Source organism: Loxodonta africana, chromosome 1 (assembly GCF_030014295.1).
Source record: "Loxodonta africana isolate mLoxAfr1 chromosome 1, mLoxAfr1.hap2, whole genome shotgun sequence".
Classification (NCBI taxonomy): domain Eukaryota; kingdom Metazoa; phylum Chordata; class Mammalia; order Proboscidea; family Elephantidae; genus Loxodonta; species Loxodonta africana.
The window spans coordinates 152,691,991-152,712,217 of record NC_087342.1 but is presented as its reverse complement, the minus strand read 5'-3'; the positions used below and the strand labels follow the sequence as shown (position 1 = coordinate 152,712,217).

The 20,227-nt window shown below is 38.3% G+C and overlaps 1 non-coding gene across 1 annotated transcript; it reads left to right on the top strand.

Moving 5' to 3' along the window:
• Positions 1-11,729: 11,729 nt before the first annotated feature.
• On the top strand, positions 11,730-11,877 carry LOC111750399 (U12 minor spliceosomal RNA). Its single transcript, XR_002785535.1, has one exon. It is a non-coding gene; the product is annotated as a U12 minor spliceosomal RNA (small nuclear RNA).
• Positions 11,878-20,227: the final 8,350 nt, after the last annotated feature.

The following is a 20,227-nucleotide window of genomic DNA, read 5'->3' as shown; positions in this document are numbered from 1 at the left end:
CATCACTAAGCCCTCTACTTTGGGTGGAAGTTGTTTGCTCTTTTTTCTGCTTAACGTTGTCTGCTGGTCATGGAAGGCCTTTGAAAAACAAGTTTTGATCTAGGACACAGGTTAGAGGTTTCCAAGTGAGTCCCAGAGCCTTAGATTTTCAACTTTTTGCCGCTAATTGAATCATGCATGAAAATGCAAGGATTATCTTATGGCATGTAAGTTTTAAAAGTTGAATCCCGTAATTCTTATTCATAAAAAGCACATTTTCATAGTTGCAATAAACATATTTTGTTTTATAAAAATTTTACCTTTCAGTTATTATTGTCTCTGAGCTGCCAAAAGCAGTTCGCACACGGGAAGTAGAAAAACATCGAAAGGAAAATTAACTTCCATTTTTTATTAATTTTATTACTTAAAAAAGTTTACTGCATTTTCTTGTAATGTCCTTCAACATATTCATTTGTGGTAGAAACATATAAAGGTAGATCAAAAGTGTTTAAAATTATCAAACCAAAGTAAAATAAAATTTTACTTGAAAACAAATGATATATTATTGTCATTTCTTTAAAACATGACGGAACAAGATGAACATTCAACAAAAAATTTCCACAGAACTTTGCAGACGGTTTCTGTTGCTTACCACCTAGTTAACAATAGTGCTGTAGATACATCCGACTCCACCCTCATGTTTTGAACTGCCAAGATAAGCTCAAGGGTTAACTGAAGGAAGAGAGCTGCATGCACTTTCATTTGTTTTATGTGTGTGATTGATGTTGTGATTGCAAGACCCCTCAGAAGCTTTCTGGATGGTGGCACAGGATTTCCCAATTAATATGGCCATGGAAAATGGGACCCATCCAACATTTTCCCATGTCTTCTCTAGTACGTTTTGCAAGATCAGTGTTCTCTAGGGCACCATTCTAGAAAATACAAAGTCTAAAACTCTATCCAGGACATATTCATGTCTCCAAGACTTACCTTGGAAATATCATCCAGCTTGATACATAAACACCTCAGACACTTTGATCTCAAACCCTTACTCTAAATACTCGATGAATAAATGTATTGATATGAAGAATATTTCATTTTTTATTGAATTGAGGAATTTTGTTTGTTCATTCATTTTTGAAGCAACAGAGGCTCTGTCTCATGCTACCCAAGTAAACATTCAATGACTTCATAAAATTCCATCAGGACCAGAAATTTTCAAAAACTTTCCACCCCAAAGCAAGAGAAAGATATAACATACTCACATCACTTAGTAGAGTGTGGTTTTCAAAGGGTACTGCCACCTACCAGGATACGGGTTAAGCATAACAGAATATATGAGGAGTTGGAGTGTATTTGAAAAAAAACTCTAGTGATTTGATACGATTCCCAGTTGTCAGATAGGGGCAGTTGGGAATGGTCTCTCAGCTCCAGTTTACGATCTCTAAAGTCTGCTGATTTATTCTCCATTTTTCAACAAGTCAATTTTGTGACGGGATACTTTCAGCTCCAACAGAATTTGTGTACACAAGTAGAAAGCTCAGAAATATAAAGCCTATCTTTCCTGGTACTAAATGAATCCGTTTCAAGTAAATAGTTAACAGCCAATAAAAATAGGTGGGCTTTTTTATTATTATTATAAAGTTGCCACATGATAAAAATTTGTGATGATTGGAATTCCAAAAGCCTAAAAATATAAAATAACCACATTGTAAGACAGCAGTAGAAATAACTACTCACCTTTTCATCCAAGATGAGAAACAATTTATTCAAGAGAGTAAAAACAGGCCCTGATTTTGTTCATTTTATCACCAGTGTAATGTACATGGTAGAGGGAAGTCATTTTTTTAATAAGTGGGCTAATAAACTTTTTTTGTAGTTATTTATCAGGCTGTTATAATGCAATCTCTGCTATATATTTCAAATCTCAAAACTTCTTTATTTCTAATTTCAGAAGGCCAGCAACATAATGGAGCTGAGAGTTTTCCTCTGCTATTAAATCTCCTGAGTTGAAGCCTCAAACTAGATCACTTTTCCTTTACTTTACTGCTAAGTATAAATTACTAATCAACAGAAAAGAAAATCCCAGTTGTGTAATCTTTTTACTTTAATTTCTCTGGTTCAATAGTCTGAATAAAACTTCTCTTAATGATACATTTTTCCTAGAAATTTACATCAGAAGCAAGTCCCCAGGCAATACTGAGGATCATAGATGAAAGAGTCAGGATAAGAGATTATCTAGATCTTTCCACACGCCCCTCAATCAAATGCTATTAATAATAAACTCTACGCCTGATTAAAAAAAATACATATGCAGTCTGTCTCAGTGAATAAACACAATGAGGGCAGCGGTTTCTCTTAGATGAGGTAATTTGAATGATAACTATTCACTGCAGATAAGGACATAATAGCTTGTATTTATTAAATTCCTATTGTCTGACAAATACTGCACTCTGTACATTATGATCATTAATTCAAAGCCCCAGAAAAACATTGTGAAGTAATTATTAGTGTTTCTGCTTTTAATTATTATTACTTTAGTTCTTAGAGTTTGGTTAACTAGTTCCAGGTAACCTAGTGATAAGTGCTATAGTCAGAATCCAGTAAATTACACTACCTCATGGAGCGGATTTATGAACTATGATTCTGTTTACAATTTTATTTCCAAAATTATAATGTTTGTTGATTTAAGGAAGAGCATATTCCCTGCTTATAAATCCCAACTAGATTAAAGTTTGTTATGTTTTCTTTTGATTTGCTTTCCCTTCCTCTCAAATTTTGCTTTCATGAAGTTCCTAGTTTGTAGTCAAAAGCCAGAACCAGGAAGTATTTCTTTGTGGTTACATTTCTGATTAGCACACGATATTAATTAAATGGAAAAAATTTTTTTTTTTTTTTTGCTTCAAGAGGAATAGTGAACAGCAAAGCAAACTAATAGTTTGCTTACTTACTTTTTTGCCTTATGTGGGTGTTGTTGGGGCTGAGTTTTTAGCAATATTCAAACACTTTTGTAGAGATTCACATATCTGCCTCTCTTTGGAATGGTTATAGTGTGACATTTTGACCTACTGAATTAAAAATTCCCCATGCATCTATCAGTTTGTTGTACTGTGGTGGCTTGCATGTTGCTGTGATGCTGGAAGCTATGCCACTAGTATTCAACTACCAGCAAGGTCACCCATGGTGGACAGGTTTCAGCTGAGCTTCCAGGCTAAAACAGACTAGAAAGACCTAATAGTCTATTTCTGAAAAAAAAATTAGCCAGTGAAAACTTTACAAACAGCAGCAAAATATTGTCTGATATAGTACCAGAAGACGAGCCCCTGAGGTTGTAAGACACTCGAAATATGACTAGGGAAGAGCTAACTCCTCAAAGTAGAGTTGACCTTAACGACATAAATGGAGTCAAGCTTTTGGGACCTTCATTTGCTGATGTGGCATGACTCAAAATGAGAAGAAACAACCATAGGTATCTATTCAAAATAGGAACACGGAATGTACAAAGCGTGAATCTAGGAAATTGGAAATCATCAAAAATGAAATGGAACACATAAACATTAATATCCTAGGCATTAGTAAACTGAAATGGACTGGTATTGGCCATTTTAAATTAGACAAACATGGTCTACTAAGCCAGGAATGACAAATTAAAGAGGAATGGTGTTACATTTATTGACAAAAAGAACATTTCAAGATCTATCCTGAAATACAATGCTGTCAGTGATAGGATAATATCCATACACCCACAAGGAAGACCAGTTAATACGACTATTATTCAAATTTATGTACCAACCACTAAGGCCAAAGATGAAGAAATTGAAGATTTTTACCAAATCCTGCAGTCTGAAATTGATCATATATGCCATCAAGATGCACTGATAATTACTGGTGATTGGAATGCAAAAGTTGGAAACAAAAAAGGGTCAGGAGTTGGAAAAAATGGCCTTGGTGAAAGAAAAAATGCTGGAGATCACATGACAGAATTTTGCAAGACCAATGACTTCTTTGCTGCAAATACCTTTTTTCAACAATATAAATCGTGACTATACACGTGGACCTCACCTGAAGGAACACAGGAATCAAATCGACTACATCCGTGGAAAGGGACAATGGAAAAACTTAATATCATCAGTCGGAACAAGGCCAGGGGCCAACTGTGGAACAGACTACCAATTGCTCACATGCAAGTTCAAGTTGAAGCTGAAGACAATTAAAACTAGTTCACCAGAGTCAAAGTACAACACTGAGTATATGCCACCAGAATTTGGAAACCATCTCAAGAATAGATTTGATGCATTGAGCACTAGTTACCAAAGACAATTAAAACTAGTTTACCAGAGTCAAAGTACAATACTGAGTATATGCCACCAGAATTTGGAAACCATCTCAAGAATAGATTTGATGCATTGAGCACTAGTTACCAAAGACCAGACAAGTTGTGGAATGACATCAAGGACACCATACATGAAGAAAGCCAGAGGTCATTAAAAAGACAGGAAAGAAAGAAAAGACCAAAATGATGTCAGAAGAGACTCTGAAACTTGCTCTTGAACGTTGAGTAGATAAAGCGAAAGGAAAAATGAAGAAGTAAAAGAGCTGAACAGAAGACTTCAAAAGGCAGCTCAAGAAGAAAAAAGTAAAGTAGTATAATGAAATGTGCAAAGACCTGGAGTTACAAAACCAAAGGGGAAGAACACCCACAGCATTTCTCTAGCTGAAAGAACTTAAGAAAAAATTCAAGCCTCGAGTTGCAGTATTGAAGGATTCTACAAGGATTAAATGACACAGGAAGAATCAAAAGAAGATGGAAGGAATGCAGAGAGTCACTGTACCAAGAAGAATTTGTCGACATTCAACCATTTCAGAAGGTAGCATACAAACAAGAACCGATGGCACTGAAGAGGTCCAAGCTGCATTGAAAACACTGATGAAAAACAAGGCTTCAGGCATTGAGGGAATACCAATTGAGATGTTTCAACAAACAGATGCAGCCCTGGGAGTGCTCACTCATCTATGCCAAGAAATTGGAAAGATAGCTCTCTGGCAAATTGACTGGAAAAGATCCATGTTTATGTCTATTCCAGAGAAAAGTGATCTAACAGAATGCAGAAATTACCTCACAATGTCATTAATATTACACACAAGTAAAATTTTGCTGAAGAGCATTCGAAAGCAGTTGCAGCAGGACATCAACAGGGAACTGCCAGAAATTCAGGCCAGATTCAAAAGAGAACTTAGAACGAGGGATGTCATTAAAAAGATGTCAAATAGATCCTGGCTGAAAGCAGTTAAATACGAGAAAAATATTTACCCGTGTTTTATTGACTAGGCAAAGGCATTCTGTTGTGTGGATCATAATAAATTACGGATAACATTTTGAAGAATGGGAACTCCAGAACACTTAATTGTGCTCTCTAGGAACCTGTACATAGACCAAGAGGCAGTTGCTCAAACAGAACAAAGGTATACTTCGTGGTTTAAAGTCAGGAAAGGTGTGAGTCAGGGTTGTATCCTTTCACCATAGTTATTCAGTCTGTACGAAGAAGAATGCAGCATCGGGATTGGAGGAAGACTCATTAACAACCAGCGACATGCAGATGACACAACCTTGCTTGCTGAAAGTGAAGAGGACTTGAAGCATTTACTGATGAAGATCAAAGACTACAGCCTTCAGTATGAATTACACGTCAACATAAAGAAAACAAAAATCCTCACAAGTGGACCAATAAGCAACATCAAGATAAACAGAGAAAAGATTGAAGTTGTCAAGAATTTCATTTTACCTGGATATACAATCAACATCCATGGAAGCAGCAGTCAAGAAATCAGAAGGTTCATTGCATCGGTAAATCTGCTGCAAAAGACCCTTTAAAGTGTTAAAAAGCAAAGACGTCACCTTGAAGACTAAGGTACACATGACCCAGGCCATGGTGTTTTCAATCACCTCCTACACATGTGAAAGCTGGACGATGAATAAAAAAGACCGAAGAAGAGTTGATGCCTTTGAATTGTGGTGTTGGAGAAGAATACTGCATATACCATGGACTGCCAAAAGATCGAACAAATCTGTCTTAGATGAAGTACAACCAGAATGCTCCTTAGAAGCAAGGATGGCTAGACTACATCTCAAATACTTCACACATGTTGTCAGGAGGGATCAGTCCCTGGAGAAGGACATCATGATTGGTAAAGTAGAGCGTCAGTGAAAAAGAGGAAGACCCTCAACGAGATGGATTGACACGGTGGCTGCAACAATGGGCTCAACCATGACAACGATTGTGAGGATGGCATAGGACCAGGCAGTGTTTTGTTCTGTTGTAGATAGGGTCACTATGAATCTGAACTAACTTGACGGCACCTAACAACAACAACAAATTAAAAATTAGTGCTAAAACTGTTGTTAATTAAAAAAAGTAACTTTTATCATCATCTGTATACCAAATATACATCTACAAAAGCCACCAAAGATGTGATTAAAGTAATATTTTGTGGACAGTACTTCTTTGTTTGTTTATTAATGGAGAATAGCCATATCCAAGAAGGTAGAAAATAGAAAGTTCCCATTCAAATTATGTTCACATTCATAGGATGAGACAATAAAACCACTTAAGTTTTCTTTCCATTTAACATAAATAAGTCATAGATACAGCATAGTTATCTTCTAAAAAGAAACCATCTAACTCATTAGAATTTATTTCATAAAACTTGAAACACTTTTAAAAATAATTACACAGGATATACCAACAAAATGATTCTTTACTACTTCACTTTCCTGTAAAAATGGGTGTAAGTATTGAGAAAAAATTTTATTTAATTTTTTGCCAGACAATGTTTAATCTATCTTTGGTAAGTTCCCATCATATAAAGATCATTCAAAAGCAATGGCAATAGTAGCTAATAATAAGTGCCTGTTTTGTATACAGCGCTATTATGGATTGAATTGTGTCCCCCGAAGATGTGTATCAATGTGGCTAGGCTATGATTCCCAGTATTGTGTGGCTGTCCACCACTTTGTAATCTGATGTGATTATCCTTTGTGTTATCAATCCTAACTTCTCTGATGTTAATGAGGCAGGATTAAAAGCAGTTACGCTAATCAGGCAGGATTCAATCTACAGGATAAAGTTGTATCTTCAATCTCTTTTCAGATATAAAAGGGAGAAGCAAGCAGAGAAGAGAGGGACCTCATGATACCAAGAAAGAAGTGCCGGGAGCAGAGGGTGTCCGTTGGACCTGGTGTGCCTGCACTGAGAAGCTCCTAGACCAGAGGAAGATTAATGACAAGGACCTTTCCCTAGAACTGACAGAAAGAGAAAGGCTTCCCTGGGAGCTGGCATCCTGAATTCGGACTTCTAGCCTCCTAGAATGTGAAGGAATAAATTTCTGTTTGTTAAAGCCATTCACTTGTGGTATTTCTGTTATACCAGCACTAGATAACTAAGACAACCACCAAGTCCTGTAGTAGCAACCCTACATGTATGTACTATTATAATACCTATTTTACAGATGAGAAAAAATGAGGCTCTGAGACATTAAGTAACTTGCCAAAGGTCAATTGCAAGGATTCAAGGCCAAATTTTTCTGATTCTAACATTACACCATCTCCAAAGCAATCTGGCTTCTTCTCTGTACTCAGTATGGCTATATTCTCTGCATAGCCCTAGCATCCATACACAAAAGCCTTAAGATAATGTATCGAGGCAAAACTTATTTGTAAACAAAGAGATGAACATAGGTCAAATTAAAGCATTTGATCACTAATTCAATAAATTCTTATGGAGTACCTACAGCTTGGATAGGCCATATACTAGGTTCCAAGGTTACACAACTGGAAATGGCACAGCCTGTCCTCAAGAGTCTTCAGATCTAGTCACAGTGTATAGGGCTGTCACCACTGGAACCATAGAGCAGCAGCATCCTCTATGTCCCTGAACTCAGGTCTCTTCTCTCTTCTGGACATCCAGCATCATGCCTAGCTCCCCCGAAAATTCTTTCTACAACTATTCAACTTACACTTAACACTTCCATCTTTTCTGCTTTGGGATAATTTTCATATTATTTGTGATTACTTATGTGGTTTTGTTCCTTTACCACTACCCATTTCTATCTGTGGCAGTCAGCATGATCAGTCACCATCTGGGTCATCCACAAAACCTGGCGTACATGTCCCTCCAGATTCACTGAGCCATACGTGACTTTTCTCCCTCCCTATGCCCCAGGCCTTCAGCCACTTGCTGAAGGAATAGCCTAGTCATCTATAGCAACTTCACTGGTAACACAGCCCAGAAAAGCAGGTGAGTTAATGCCCTCTGGAATAAACTCGAACCAGTAAGAGCAGGGGACAGGAAGTCTCAATAGATATATTCCTCATCCTTCCTTCCTCCAAGACTGTCCTGAGCTGCACTGGTTCCATAGGGCTTTTAGAGACACAGCATGACGAAGCTGTGTTGCTCGTGAAGTTCAGTAATGCCTTCATCCTTGCCTTGCTTTCCTTTCTTTCCTCACTCTTACTGCCTTAGGATTATACCACTCCCCATCAAAAGCATTAGCAGTTTTGCCTCAGATGTTCTGTTTTCCAGGAAACCTGGGTTAAGACAGTCACATAGTTCCCAGGAGCTCTGTTCAGACACTCTTCTCTGGATCAGTATCTCTTCTAAAAAAATATTTTCCCAGAACATTAAAAAAAAAAAAAAGAGTTGCTGTGGAGTTGATTCCAACTCATAGTGACCAAGTGACCACATAGGACACAGTGGAACTGCCCCACAGGATTTCCGATGCCATAATCTTTACAGGAGCAGAGTGTCACATCTTTCTCTTGTGGAGCGGCTGGTGGGTTCGAACCACCATCCTTTTGGTTAGCAGTTGAGTGCTTTAACGACTGTACCACCTGAGCTCCCTTCCCAGAACATTAGTGTATCTAAAACATAATTATTCTAGAACATCCCTTTCTTCAGGCTGTCTGTGGGTACTCCCAATCCAAAAATAAATTTTCGGGTAAAAAATGGTAGCATCATGACAAAGCAACTAGTGAGAAGACCAAGGCCAAGGCAGTATCTACGCCTGGGTAAGGAGCTCCTGTGGCCAACAGAGAAATCCTGGAAAGCTGAGGCCTCAGAGAAGAGGAATAGGATGCAGAAAGATGAGATGGGAGGATATGATAAGCAAAAACACATGCTTCATACGTTACCTACACTTGCAAAACAATGAGTAAGTTTCATGAAATCCTTTCTTTACTCCCAACAGCTAGCTTTCTGAGAGGCTTCTGCAAATTGTTTTTAAAACCTGTTCATTACAAAATAAGAGATTTATAAAAACTAATTGCTTTGTTGTGGCCTCATTGCCACTTGGAATGCTTCATTGGCCAGGGTCTTGTCGGTCTCCACCAGCTGAAATGAAGAGCAGAGCAGAGGACAAAAGTGCATTTCTAAAAGCGAGAGAGCCTCTTGGGGGAGACACTTGTGCTAGAAACAGTCATTAAATATTTTTGTTGCCACTCAGTGCATAAATCATTATGTGAATAGAACCAAATGTTAAGCCCCATAAATGATAACTTATGGTCATGACTAGAGGCCACAGAAGAAATCTGAGAATATGTAGATGGTGATTCATTCACAAGACTCACAAAACATCCATGAGGGCAGACATTTTTTTGAGAAGAAAAATCGTAAATTGCATCCAATTTGAGCTTTTTATACTCATTATAGCCACTCACTGTGAGCATTTACTTAATCTTCACTCATTTATAATTCCTGTATTATTCTCAAATTAGCTGCAGTATTTAACAACAACAACAACAAAAAAGTTACTGTTGAGTCAATTCCAACTCACAGAGATCCTATAGGATAGAGTAGGGTTTCCCCATGGGGTTTCCAAGGAGTAGTTGGTGGATTCAAACTGCCGACCTTTTGGTTAGCAGCCAAGCTCTCGACCACTGCACCACCAGGGCTCCTTGCCTGGTACACAGTAAACAAAAAAAGAAGAAAAAAAACCCATTGCCATCGAGTTGATTCCAACTCACAGCCACCCAACAGGACAGGGTAGAACTGCCCCATAGGGATTCCAAGGCTGTAATCTTTATGGAAGCAGACTGACACATCTTCCTCCTACAGAGCACCTCGTGGATTCCAATCACCAACCTTTCGGTTTGCAGCCAAGTTTTTTAACCACTGTGCCACCAGGGCTCCTTAGTTGTAGTATAAGGTATACAAATTAAGGGAAAGCCTTAATTTTAGCAATCAATTTTTCTTAAAAACAGCATATTGCTTCTTCTTGAAACAGAGTTTGTGATCCTTTTTCTCCTTTTTGTGTCGCTTTTTTATTCCCTCATTCACCTCGTTTTAGCCTGTCTATACGCCGTTTTATTCAGTCTACTTATTTTTCTTGGCAAGAGTAGGCTATTTTAACCTCTTGGCCATCAACAGCTTTCAAGCTATACAATACATACTCTCCTCCAAAATTTCTCCATGATCTTTACCTGAAAACTGGCCTTCATTGAATTTGAAGTGTATTTACATGCACAACACTTTTAACTGACTTGGCAGCTCCTGCGCCTGATTCATAGCCTTTCTGTCTTCTGGAATTTCCAGAAAGAATTTTGCTGAGTGTCTTGATTGGAACAAGGGGTAGTTTCATTGAGCAGATGTAGAAGGCTGTTTCAGACATAATCATAATACTTTACATCTGATTTGCTTCTAACTTTTCAAAATGCTTTCACATTTATGCTCTCACGTAGTGTCTAGTTTGATGTGGGAAAATGAAGGGAAGCAGAAATAGAAAGAATAAAAGAAGTTTAAAGTACTCAGGAGAGGATTGCTTTACTGTGAAGAGTCTATGGAAAAGAATATTTAGAGATCACAAGGGAATGTGAGGAGAGCTATAGTACTGGGGAACCCCACCAGATGAAGGGAAACACTTTAAATGGTAGACGAAGGTCAATGGGAGATAACTGGATTATACTGGGCAGTGTAATCATTCTTATCTTCCATCGCATGTTTCAACTGAAAGCCTTTCTTCTTCGGTATGAAAAATAGCATAGGCATTCGGAATATGGCCTCTGGACCAAAACAAACATGAGTATGAGTTCTAGCTCTGCCACTTACAAATTGTTTGACCTCAGGAAAGTTAAAAAAAAAAAAAAAAGCAAAGAATCAAGCCTGTTGCTATCAAGTTAATTCCAACTCATAGCAGCCCCATAGAACAGAGAACTGCCCCATAGGGTTTCCAAGAAGTGGCTTGTAGATTCGAACTGCTGACCATTTTGGTTAGCAGCCAAACGCTTAACCACTTACATACTGTTAAAACTCAGTTTTCTAATCTGTAAAATGAGGGTGATACAGTAATGAGGCCAGTGATGTAAGGTTGTGAGGATTACACGCATTTAAAGTTCTTAGTATAGTGCCTGGCACAGGTTAAGTTTTCATTAAATGGTAGCAATTGTTACACAGTAAATACAAATGTTTAGGCATTGGCACCTTTTCTAAAAGGGGCTAGGGAAAGAGTGATTAGGTTACACCATAGCCAAACAACAGTTGAATCATAGTGAATAAAGAGATTCTCTTTATTAAATAAAGTTTCATTAGTTCTCCCTACACCTTCTGCAACTGTCCATCTTCTTTACTGAACTGAAAATAAAAAGTGGGAAAGTAGTTAGTTAGATAATTGAAAGATGTCTACAGGTATAAACTAACTCTAACCACTGATAAGCGAAAAGCAGTGGCTTATGGATGTGATTGACTCTTCTAATAACAAAAGTCTTCAATTTATGAGTAAAGAAAATACCAATTCAGGGTGATGCCCAAATCCTTGCTGCTAACGTGAGATGAATTTTTGAGCAGGTAAAGGTTGCTTCTAAAGTGACCCTCCTACTTTGTGGGAAGCCTAGGATTTGCAGTATGTCCATCCCCATCTTCTCTCTTCTTTACCCCTCACTCCCCAAAACCCAGAGGTGAACCCAGAAAGTGTGATTTAAGTACAGGTTAAGGACTTCATCCTAATAGAAACTTTCTGCTCCTTCCCCATCCCACCTGCACCCCCAAGATACACCCATCCTTTCATTGGCAGGAGATGCTTAATTAGCACTTGTATTTGCCAAGAACTATTCCATGCAAGCTTGAACAACTCGCAGAGGCACCATCAATCTCCAGCAGCAGCTACATTGGCTCTGTAAACTCCCGCTCAGTACATCACTTGCAAGTTCCTTTTAGCAAATGAGGTGTAGTACTACTGAAACCCTTAATGGATCTTTATGATATGTCTTAATCATGATCATTCTTACAAAAGGTTGAGCCCTTCTTCATCTAAAAATACTGCTGCTTGGGGGCCAGAGAGCACAGAACACAATGCTATGTTTCTGTGTTTTCTAGCCTGGGGCTCATGTGCAGAATTCAAACACTTTATTTCTCCATAAACAACTTAGTTCCAAACAAAAACATTTCCCTGTACTTATCTCATTAAAAGAATCCAGCCTCTAAAGAAACAAAATGTGGTTTCTCACCCTACTAAGACAGACCTGGTGCCTCAGCCTGGCTCGTAACTAACACTCCCAGGCACTAAATTGGTCTTTTTTTCCAGGAAAAGAAAGCTTATAAAATGTTGTGTAAAAATGAGATTAGACTCAACACATACATTTCTCTCTCCAAAACTGAGTGCAATCATATGAAATGAATTTCCATTGTAGGGTTAGGATTAAATTTTCAGTCAATAATTGCAAAAGTGAGTGATTCTGTTCTAGGGATAGGAGGAGGGTAGGATTTGGGCATGCACAGGGCCAAATTTTTAATTCGCTTCTGAAATAAAATTTTTTTTATAAACATCTGTAATTTTTATAGCCACAATGTCAGGAGCCAGTCTATATTTTGACCTTTAATATTGCACTTTAAAAAAACTTCCAACTAATTCAGGTATTTTCCTACTAATTCATGCAGTATTTTCCAGTGATCATATAAAACATTAATTTTCATTAAACCTAGTAGCAGTACGCCCAAGGAAATTATTATTAACTTCATTTCTGAGTTAAATAAAATGGAAACAAAGAAGTTGACGTTACTTAAAAATGCCCAGTGTTAGAGGCCGAACCAAGGATCCATCTGCCTTGGAGAAAATGCCTTCTAAATACAGCTGGGACCACCCCCTGTAGAAGGGTCTGAGCTGCCTGTCTAGCTGCCTCCCTAGAGAGGTTTAAAATCAATAAACCCACCTCCCCAGGAGAGATCCTAACTTTGGCACCCCTTCTCAATGTTCTCAGCTGTTCTAGTCCAAGCATGGCTTTCTTTCAAACAACAGTCACCATTTCTCTTTGCTGTCTTCTGGAACGTGCATTTCCCCTTTTACCTTCCCTGGCCTTCCCCTCACCTGTCTCTTCCTCAGCCCCCCAATTCCAACTGGCTCACTCCATGAAGGAGGTCTCAAACATGTCTATTTCCATGCCCCTGGGGGTGTAGTAGAAACCCTGGTGGCGTAGTGGTTAAGTGCTACAGCTGCTAACCAAAGGGTCAGCAGTTCAAATCCGCCAGGCGCTCCTTGGAAACTCTATAGGGCAGTTCTGCTCTGTCCTATAGGGTCGCTATGAGTCAGAATTGACTTGACGGCACTGGGTTTGGTTTTTTTTGGGGGTTTGGGGGTGTAGTAGAAACCCTGGTGGCATAGTGGTTAAGAGCTACGGCTGCTAACCAAAGGTCAGCAGTTTGAATCTGCTGGTCACTCCTTGGAAACCCTATGGGGCAGCTCTACTTTGTCCTATAGGGTTGTTATGAGTAGGAATTGACTCCACAGCAGTGAGTTTTGGGCCTCCCTGGCTGACTCTTCTTACCTTCCCTTTCCATACCTTGACTTTATGAACACACACCAGTATCCACCTTGATCATCTTGCTTAAGCTTCAGTTCTCTCCACCATACCATCCCAAATCTACATTCAAATTACTGGCTTGGCACTGGGATCTTACATGTTCCAGCCCCAGGTCTGACTCCTTTTTGGTGTAATTTGGCGCACACACACACACACACACACACGCAAATCAAACCCATTGCCATTGAGTCAGTTCCAATTCATAGCAACCCTATAAAAAAAAAAAAAAAAACCCTATAGGACAGAGTAAAACTGCCCCACAGGGTTTCCAAGGAGTGGCTGGTGGATTCCAGCTGCTGACCCTTTAGATAGCAACCAAGCTCTTAACCACTGCACCACCAGGGCTCCCATTTAGCACGAGGCTTCCCAAATTTTTAATGAGCATACAAATCCCCAAGGATCTTGTTAAAATGCAGATTCTGATTCAGTAGGTGTGAGAAAGAGTCCGAGTCTCTGTGTTTCTAACAAGCTCCTAAGTGATGCTGATGCTGCTGGTCCAGGGACCACACTTTGAGTAGTAAGGATTTAGCATCCAAGACAGTGTTGGATGTACATAAGATGCCGTCTAACTTTGTCCTCTTCTTGAGCCACATACCCCTGGATTTACATGACCCTTTCCCATGGTATAAAAATATAAGATTGAGCCTTTATAGATTTTACTCCAGTAATTTCAGTTGTCAAAAAGCATACTCAAAATAGCTCAATGTACCCACAAGCACCCTTCAGTCCCTTAACTTGCTCCAAGATGTGTGGAATCCATCACTGCTGTAGGGGGGAAAAGCTTTTGAAATGGAATTGAATATGGGGTGCTGCCTGGCATATCAATGAATCTAGTAAGGGCTTTCTTTTTTTTTTTTTTTTCTCTCTCTCTCCCTCTTTTGTAATTCACTGAATTTGTTTTTGTTTTGTTTTGTTTTGGAAATGTAAAAACAGACTAGAACTAAAATAAAATTTCCAAGTGCTCTTGCCTGAGCCATTTGGTTCCTGTGTGTATCTTAAAGTGCTGACGGCATCTGAGCCTCAGTTTCTCCAAACATAAAATAGAAGGATTTTCTACTCAATTCTGTTAGAATAAGATTTACAGTCTCTAGTGAAACGCACTGTGGAAAGATGCTATAAAAAAAAAAAAAAGTAGTGTTCTTTTGATTATGGATCACATCTGTACCAAGACCAGAAACATTTTTTTAGCAGAAGAAGGACTTAGTGTTCTCCATTCTCCACATTTTTTTTCCCTCTAATGAGGTATGGAACTATGTAGACCATAATGACTGCAGCTTAAAGTGTAGATTCAGTTACTATATAATCTCATAAATCTCTCTTAGCCGTAAGTAACAGCTAACCTCTACTTCCTCTGATATTTTATTTACCCTATAAATCAGCTCTATTCTTTCACTTCATACAAAGGAAGTTAGAGGCCTGGACCCTCCTAGGAATGCAAAGGCAGACAAGCCGCTTGTGTGTGCCCCAACCCAGGAACCCCCTGCAGGTGGGCCACCCTCCAGACACAGGGTGTGGAGTCCCATCCATCACCAAGGACCATTATGCAAGCAGGATCTTGGGAGGGGAGGAAAATACCAAGCTAAAAATCACAGCTACCTGAACTTCTGTGGCACAACTAGCCAGAACGGAGCACAGAACCACAGAAGTAAACACTTGAGCCCAAACAGTCTTTTGGTACCAAAGCATGTGTCCTACTCTCCATTTGACTTTGCCTTTAACTTCAACCACACTGGTGCGTGTGTAGACACAATATGAGCAAACATGGAGTTTCCCCTTTACAGCAGCTTTGCTTCCTCACTGGAGAACTGTACCAGCTTCGGGAAGGGCTGGTGCTTCTACCTTTTCCAAAGCAAGATGTCCAGCAGGTAAAACCAGTAGCTAGGCTGATGGGGAGGGGGTTGATCCCCCTCTTTTGTCTTCCTCCACTCTCCACCGTGCTCCAAGTATAAAAAAAAAAAGAAAGAAAAATATGACATAAGTAAAATTCTAAGAACAACTTTATGCTAATCTATCCATGAGAAAATACAGAAAGCTTTGATTTCGATCTAATGATGGAAGTCAAAATTTTCCCTAATCAGTTAAAAGTATATCTTTGGGGCAATAGTATAATGAAATACAGCTCCCTTTAATTTCTTACAGGTCATTTAGTGTCCAATTTCAGAGACTTCAAAGAGAGGTTTAATCACACAGTGAAGAGAAAGGCTTGTAATAAAGTGATATACATGGCTCCTCCCTGCAGTAACTATGGAGAAATAAAGAGAAAAGATAAAAAAGCAAGGGAACGAATTAAAGGGAACAGTCAAGGTGAAGATGAATAGCACTGGAGGTAAAAGGTGAGAATAAGGTCAAAGTCAAGAAAAAATAAGTTTCAAGATCTATAGTACCTAAAGTTTGGCTTTGAATTAGATCCAGAACTAACTTGGAGGCTAGATGAAAAAGAGATCAAGATTAAATATGAACAGAAAAATAAAAGTGATTAAAATGCTGTGTTCCAAATTTTAAGTAAACTTTGTAGTATTTACATCTGTTGGATGGTGTGTGGGGGTGTGGGTGTGGGTGTATGTGTGTTTTTGTATCCATGATGGTTTAGGAGAAACAAAATCCTAATTTTCCCACAAGTTTGAATCATTGAATCAAGCTATTGCTAATTGAATCATTTCTAAACTGAACATTTTTCCAAAAACAAAAAGAAACCTATGACTGCACTCCACAAAGAGCACTCCAAATCACTTTTAGCTTAGTTGTCTCCTACCGAGATATGAAAACTTCTGCTTGGTCCTCCCACACTAAACCTTGATGATTCACCAGCTCACTCACCGATGCCAACTTCTCTCTGTCTATATGTTCTTCATTAAATAATGTGCTAGAGCATTCTGAGTACACTTCTAAATCCTACTGGAATTTATCTTTTCAGCTGCCTCGAAATTGAAGAAAGCCTGTATTTTGGCATTATTGAACTGTAATTTGAACCATTGTGCTTGATCTTACCTTTAAAGGTCACAATTCAATGTTCATTTTATAATCTCAACCTCCTTTGTGTGCCACTAATTAAAAGGGGGTTTTATGCTTTTCCTGGGCTTAAATAAAGTACTCCTCATGTGGTCTTTGTACAGTTTTAAAGTGTTGGAAACAACCCTGTTTCTTTACAGGAAAGGAGGGAAAATGCTTGTGAAAGCCTTCATAGGACACATCTCACTTGACATCACTATTCGCTCATTCATGTATCCAATCATTCAACTTTGCTGAGTGTCTACGTAGGTGCCTGACACTGCTGGCGGACCAAAAAAAAAAAAAAAATTGGGTGACTATTGTACTACAGCTATACCATATATTGGAAGAAACTGGAGGACAGATACATGGGATCCTTGGCATTCTTTTTCCAACTTCCTCTGAGTCTATAATTATTCCAAAGTAAAAAGTTAAAATAAATAAGGTGACCAACTTTCCAGGACTCTACGATTTAGCACTGAAGTTTCCATGTCCTGGGAAATTCCTCAGACCCAGGCAATCCAGAACAGGTGGTCACCCTATAAAATAAAGTAGTCATTGATTCTGTCTTCAGCTATCTCGTAACTAAGGAGAACATCGTAAGTTAGTGGGGACAAAAACATTCATCAGGCTAAGCAATGGATGACACATGTGTGACCATGCCCACACATCTCACCTATGGGAAGTAGTGCTAATAGATCACAGCCTTGTTTCCTGAGCTCAGACGTAGCCCCAAAGTCCTTCCTGAAACAACTCCAGGCAGCAACTATCAGTCAGTTGGAGCTGGTAATAGGGTTGAAGCCCATTTGCTATCCTTGTAATGCTCTATCGTGCCAAAGGATTTTTCAAACATTTTTATCTAAATAGAAAGGCTTACACAGAAAGCAATGCCAATGCCATGCTTCTCTTGGTTGGTAAAATAAGCATAATTACTATTAAGTGTTCCTATCCAGGGTTTTCGAAACTCTAGTGGTATAGTGGTTAAGAGCTACAGCTGCTAACCAATAGGTCAGCAGTTCGAATCCACCAGGCGCTCTCTGGAATCCCTATGGGGAAGTTTTGTCCTATAGGGTCAGTATGACACAGAATCGATTTGATGACAACACGTTTGGTTTTTGGTTTTTTTATGCAGGGTTTTGCATTTCTCCTACAAGTTCTCCCAATATTGTGCAGGGTATAACAAAATCAGTTTATTTGTTTACTGTCAATCTAAAAATCAAAACACTTTTTGGAGATACACAGGCTTACTTATATATTGATTCTGTACATCCCCTTCCTTGTACTCATACTTCAGGTATATGAGTAGGCAAATAACTTCTATTCCAATCTAAGTAAGTACACTTGTAGTGATTATTTTTATATTAATACAGGCTCAAATACATCTCAGGAACATCTTTAAACATTTAATGCAGAAGAGCACATAAAGATTTTAGAGTTATATCAGATTGTGTTCAAAGCTTGGCTCTGCCAGTTTCTAGCTATGTGATCTTACTCTCTCTGGGACTCAGTTTCCTCACCTATAAATCATTAGAGTAGTCTTTACCTGACTGGGATACTGTAAGGATTCAATGAAACAATGTGTATAAAGTAAAACAAATAATAATAAAAATAGATATATTATATTATTATTATTACTTAAGAGTACCTGGGTGGTACAAACGGTTAACACACTTCTTGGCTGCTAACTGAAAGGCTGGAGGTTCAAGAGGACCCAGAGGCACCTTGAAAGAAAGAACTGGCAATCTACTTCTGAAAAAAAATTAGCCATTGAAAACCCTATGGAGCACAGTTCTACTCTGACATACATGGGGTTATCATGAGTCGTGGTTGACTCAAAGGCAGCTGGAGAGACAGAGAGAGAGAGACAGACAGGGAGAAAGAAAGATTATTACTTCAGTTATTTTTTGTTTGCTTTCCAATAACAATTTGAAATCGAATCCCAGTTCCATGACTAGAACAGCAGAAATTATTTTGGAATTTTATTTTCTCTTTATCTATTCATGTAACAACTAGTTCAGTAATAGTATAACTCTAGGACTAGTATTTATATTCCATACAAATATAAATCATTGTATTTCAATAAATATTTTTAAATGTCTGCTCAACATTCAAATTGTGTACACACCCACTGAAATATGGCTGTGAAACAACTGCATCACTGTTCAGAGGATGCACACCAACTGCCACAATTGGACCAACTCAGAAATGAATTAAAATTTTACATAAAAGATAATAGATGTTCCTACACTAACCTGTCAAAGTTTGCCTAATATCTCAGCAGCGCTTAAACAGTTAGGTGATAGGACTTACTTTCAACCTTTAAATCTTTTTATTGAACTAGTAAGAATGATATTTTTAAAGAAATAAATACTAAAGGATTGAAATTGTCCTTTCTTCATTCCATACACGTATGCCCAGAACACAGGAGATTTTCCATAAATGTTGTTGCCAGCTGACTTAAAAACAACGTTATTGTTCAAAAACCAGTTAATTCATATATTCGGTAATGATATAATTCCTAAATTACTGAATTCATTAATAATCACTATTCAGAAGTATGATGAGAATTCACATTACAAACAATATATTATTTGAACATAAATTCTGTTATTAGGGAGAATGTGAATTTCATAGCTAAATGCATATATTTTTAGACTAAGTTTCTACCCCCAATATGCCATTTGGCCTAATTAAGAATCCTGAAATGGGAACTATACAGATGTTCTAAAACTAAGATTCAATCACAAATCTGTACCATTACTTTAAATATGGTCTCGAATAGCACATACACAAGGGCTACAAGGACCACTTATAAATGAATACACTAGCTAAGTCGCACGGATCATACAGGCATTAAAGTGTCCCCCTGACTCGCTCTCGAGTTGAAAAGATCAAAGTAAGACCCGGAATTATCATTGCATTGGTTTCAGTCATCCCAGTTTCACAGTGTCCAGTCATTCTGTGTGTTCTATATTCAGTGCAGCTGTTGTTGTGGCTCTTGAGATATTAGACTCACTAATAAGTTATTTTCCAGTCTTTTGGCAAGAATGGGACTGACTGTAAGGGAAATGGCTTGCCTTGATGTGTTCCAGCTGGAAGTAAATATATTCTCCCATTGAAAAATGGGTCATTGCCTGGAGGTTTCCAATTTTTGCCTAACTGAGCACTGGATTAGGAGTTGCTAAGGAACCAAGTGGTTATATGTGATTAAGGAAATAGAAGGACAAAGTGATTCAAGCCCCAGGAAGAGGCTAAGAACTCTTAATTTCAATCCCAGATTTCCTTACTAACGTATTTTATAACCTTGGAAATGCCACTTAGCTTTTGGCTGTGATTCCATAGCTTTAACCCTAATTATTTAATATTTATTGAATGCTCATAAAGAACTGGTTCCTGAAGCGAACATAAAGCAAAAAC